This window comes from Cardiocondyla obscurior, linkage group LG21, assembly GCF_019399895.1.
Source record: "Cardiocondyla obscurior isolate alpha-2009 linkage group LG21, Cobs3.1, whole genome shotgun sequence".
NCBI lineage: Eukaryota > Metazoa > Arthropoda > Insecta > Hymenoptera > Formicidae > Cardiocondyla > Cardiocondyla obscurior.
In genome coordinates this window covers 3,415,400-3,420,399 of record NC_091884.1, presented here as the reverse complement: position 1 = coordinate 3,420,399, position 5,000 = coordinate 3,415,400, and the positions used below count along the sequence as shown (strand labels likewise).

General features: G+C 56.8%; 1 pseudogene; it reads left to right on the top strand.

Annotated features, from left to right (window-relative positions):
• The first annotated feature begins 420 nt into the window (after positions 1 to 420).
• LOC139110825 (large subunit ribosomal RNA) overlaps positions 421 to 5,000 on the top strand; it is an 8,018-nt pseudogene continuing 3,438 nt past the window's right edge.

The following is a 5,000-nucleotide window of genomic DNA, read 5'->3' as shown; positions in this document are numbered from 1 at the left end:
GTCGTCGTGGTCGGTTGGTTGGCGCGCGCGGGCGCGCGGATCGCGGCGCGGTTGACGCAACGTCGACGAAAGACCACCACGCTCTCGCGGTTGTTCTCTCTGCCTCGTTCGTTTTCTCATTTTCCCTTCGTCTCTTCTTTCAAATATTTTGCGTGCACCGATCGCCCCCTGCGCAGCAAAAGTGTGTGCGAGGTGAGAGATCGCGCGCGGGTCGACCGCGCGTGTTCCCGAGTCCACGAAAGCGCTATGTATGGTAGCAGCTCTTGACCGGGGCACGCGGCGTAGTCTAACCAAGCGCTCGCGCGCGGCGTTTCGCCGCGTTGCGTTTCTCTTTTCTCTCGCGTCGTCGTCGTCGTCGTCTCGCCTTCTTCGTATTATATATATATATATATAGTACAGCCTCACGACAATTTCTTTTGACGACCTCAGAGCAGGCGAGATCACCCGCTGAATTTAAGCATATTATTAAGCGGAGGAAAAGAAACTAACCAGGATTTCCTTAGTAGCGGCGAGCGAACAGGAAAGAGCCCAGCACCGAATCCCGCGGTTCCGCCGCAGGGAAATGTGGTGTTTGGGAGGGTCCGCTTATCCCGAGGTGCCGCGTCGCGTCCAAGTCCATCTTGAATGGGGCCACTTACCCGCAGAGGGTGCCAGGCCCGTAGCGACCGGTGCGCGTCTCGGGAGGATCTCTCCTTAGAGTCGGGTTGCTTGAGAGTGCAGCTCTAAGTGGGTGGTAAACTCCATCTAAGGCTAAATACGACCACGAGACCGATAGCGAACAAGTACCGTGAGGGAAAGTTGAAAAGAACTTTGAAGAGAGAGTTCAAGAGTACGTGAAACCGTTCAGGGGTAAACCTAAGAAACCCAAAAGATCGAACGGGGAGATTCATCGTCAGCGACGCTGGCTTCGCGTCGGTGGGCGATGCCCGCGGGGCCTCACGGCTCGCGCGCGGGCACGCTGCCGCGCGCCGATGTCCGGCGTTTTCGTCGTCGTGCACTTCTCCCTAGTAGAACGTCGCGACCCGCTGGGTGTCGGTCTACGGCCCGGGTGCGGTGTCTGACGCGTCGCCGGTAACACGGCACGCCGTCAAACCCTCGGTCGCCCGGCCGGCTGCCCGGCGGTACACGCAAGGTATCAGGCCGCAGCTCTCACACACGCGGGAGTGCGTCGAGGCCGTCGCAAGCGCGCGCCACGGTACACGGAGGCTTACGGACCTAGCGCCGTCACCGGTCCTGGCCCGCTGTTGGTCGTACGGTTAACCTTCGACAGGCCTGCAAACGTTCCCCGGGCAACTCGGGGACCGATACCGGTCGGCGACGCTACTGCTTTGGGTACTCTTAGGACCCGTCTTGAAACACGGACCAAGGAGTCTAACATGTACGCGAGTCATTGGGATCAGCGATACCTAAAGGCGTAATGAAAGTGAAGGTCGGCCCTGGTTGTCGACCGAGGGAGGATGGGCCGCGTCGCGATGCGGCTCCGCACTCCCGGGGCGTCTCGTTCTCATTGCGAGAAGAGGCGCACCCAGAGCGTACACGTTGGGACCCGAAAGATGGTGAACTATGCCTGGTCAGGACGAAGTCAGGGAAACCCTGATGGAGGTCCGTAGCGATTCTGACGTGCAAATCGATCGTCGGAACTGGGTATAGGGGCGAAAGACTAATCGAACCATCTAGTAGCTGGTTCCCTCCGAAGTTTCCCTCAGGATAGCTGGCACTCGGCCGTTCCGCACGGAACGCGCGCGAGTCTCATCTGGTAAAGCGAATGATTAGAGGCCTTGGGGCCGAAACGACCTCAACCTATTCTCAAACTTTAAATGGGTGAGATCTCTGGCTTTCTTGAACTATGAAGCCACGAGCATCTCGGATCAGAGTGCCAAGTGGGCCATTTTTGGTAAGCAGAACTGGCGCTGTGGGATGAACCAAACGCAGAGTTAAGGCGCCCAACTCGACGCTCATGGGACACCATGAAAGGCGTTGGTTGCTTAAGACAGCAGGACGGTGGCCATGGAAGTCGGAATCCGCTAAGGAGTGTGTAACAACTCACCTGCCGAAGCAACTAGCCCTGAAAATGGATGGCGCTGAAGCGTCGAGCCTATACTCTGCCGTCAGCGGCAAGTGGGGCGGCCGTGGGCAGGGCGTGGGTAACTCCTCGCCCGGAGCTTACAGGCCGCCACGAAGCCCTGACGAGTAGGAGGGTCGCGACGGTGTGCGCAGAAGGGTCTGGGCGCGAGCCTGCCTGGAGCCGCCGTCGGTGCAGATCTTGGTGGTAGTAGCAAATACTCCAGCGAGGCCCTGGAGGACTGACGTGGAGAAGGGTTTCGTGTGAACAGCCGTTGCACACGAGTCAGTCGATCCTAAGCCCTAGGAGAAATCCTATGTCAATGACGGCGTACGATACTCTCGTTGTCGCAGAAAAGTCTCGCGCACACAAAGCGCGCGCGCACGCGAGTGTGCCGTCGCGCGCGGTGAGTGAACTTTGACACACGCCCGTCGGGCGAAAGGGAATCCGGTTCCTATTCCGGAACCCGGCAGCGGAACCGCATACAATTCGGGCCCTCGTAAGAGTGTTCGTCGGGGTAACCCAAAATGACCTGGAGACGCCGTCGGGAGATCCGGGAAGAGTTTTCTTTTCTGTATAAGCGTTCGAGTTCCCTGGAAACCTCTAGCAGGAGATAGGGTTTGGAACGCGAAGAGCACCGCAGTTGCGGCGGTGTCCGGATCTTCCCTCGGACCTTGAAAATCCAGGAGAGGGCCACGTGGAGGTGTCGCGCCGGTTCGTACCCATATCCGCAGCAGGTCTCCAAGGTAAAGAGCCTCTAGTCGATAGACTAATGTAGGTAAGGGAAGTCGGCAAATTGGATCCGTAACTTCGGAATAAGGATTGGCTCTGAGGAGCGGGGCGTGTCGGGCTTGGTCGGGAAGCGGGTCTGGCTGACGTGCCGGGCCTGGGCGAGGTGAACTATCGGCGTTCTCGCGCCGGTTCAGGGATCCGAGCTCGGTCCCGTGCCTTGGCCTCCCGCGGATCTTCCTTGCTGCGAGGCTTCCGTGGCGGCGCGAGCCGTCGTGGTCGTCCTCTTCGGCCGCCATTCAACGCTCAGCTCAGAACTGGCACGGACTAGGGGAATCCGACTGTCTAATTAAAACAAAGCATTGCGATGGCCCTCGCGGGTGTTGACGCAATGTGATTTCTGCCCAGTGCTCTGAATGTCAACGTGAAGAAATTCAAGCAAGCGCGGGTAAACGGCGGGAGTAACTATGACTCTCTTAAGGCGGGAGTAACTATGACTCTCTGAGTCGTAGTTCTCCGTGGTCTAATAAGGATCACGCCAAAGGAGTGAACGCAGTGATTGGGCGCAGAAATGCTGCCCGTCCTCGTTCGTCTGTCATTTATGATAGACGACGATACTCCATGTGCCTACTTACACCTCCTCGTGGTGGCCGCTGGACTAGACAATCGTGCGCTCCCTTGATCTTTGTTGCTGCATGGTCTAGACTAACGTGAGAGGCTGTCCGTACGCCCCGAAGGGTTCGCCCATGTGCTCAGGTCGATGGTGAGTTGTTGGGGCTAAGAATGACCGAGCTTCCGGGGGTTTTCGGTTGTCAAATCCGACTACCCCCTTTACGCAGTACAAGAATGAGTGACAAACGTAATAAATGTAATCGCCTGGGTTCTCGGATGGCCCAGGATCTGCGTGAGAGAAATGCCGCAAGTGCGGCAGACCCCGACGGGGTCGTAGCCGGATCTGTGCAAACTGCTTCGGGATCCAGAGTAGTGGCTACAGACGATGAGAGTAGCATCGAGATATTCAGCTGTGAACAATGCCGGACACAGTACCGAACGAAGCGAGGCCTTGGAGCGCATATTGCAAAAGCTCACCCTGTGGCGGCCAACAGCGCCGTTAACACTGATCGTGTAAAGGCCAGGTGGCCGGTGGAGGAAGTTCGTCTGATGGCTCGAGCTGAGGCCGAAGCCACCTCAGGGAGCGGGGTTTTGTTCATGAACCAATTCCTACATGACAAGTTCCCCGGAAGAAGTCTCGAAGCCATCAAGGGTAAGCGTCGACAAGAGGCTTACCGCGAGATGGTTAGGGTCTTCTGCCAAGAGATCTCAAACAACGAGATTGATGACGGCAATAGGGCAAGTCCGACAATGATAAGAGTCGGTACTGAACCCGTGAGAACAGACGTAACTTATACGAATATTGACATAGATACAAGCGCACATCGGTCTGCCCCTGAGCAGAGTTCTCAGAGGTTGCGGAGCAGTATACTACAGGCAATAGAGCAAAGCACATCGCTCCGTAGCTATCAGGCCGATACTCTTCGCAATATTGCAAGAGAAGCTCTCCGAACGGGGGAGGTAGAATTCGATGCCATCGCGAGGTGGTTAGATTCTATATTCCCGCCGCCAGTTGTGCGCCCTCCACGACACGCGCTCAGGAAGACGAGTAGCAAGCCTAAAAAGCGAGAGAACAGAGAGCAAAGGATAAAGAGGTTGTTTGCTACCACACAAACCCTCTATAAGAGAAATCTTAAGACCTGTCTAGCGCATATCCTCAACCAAGGTGCGACGCCAGAGCGACCGTCCAATGTCGACTTAAACCGGTACTGGGCCCCCGTAATGGAGGCTGACAGTCCGGCAGCGGGAGATATGACGGCGCTGCGTCTGCAATATGGGGTCGCTAGTCAGAGGGCCGGAACTAGCCGGAGCCGTCCGTCAGGTGCCAGAGGGATTCATCTCGAAGGCCTTGGCGAGGGCGCCAATGCAGACCAAGCTCGTGCAAAGGATAAGACCTCGCTCTGGGATCCAATTACACACATTGAGGTGGAAAGGATTTCTGTAAAGACTGGTACCGCGCCTGGATTGGACCAGATTACGCCGAGGATGTGGAACGCAGTTCCTACAGTACTTCGAGCGCTTCTGTTCAATCTGTTGCTCTTTGCAAGAGGGGTACCCGAATCGATCGCCACAACAAGAACGGTATTCCTGGAGAAGT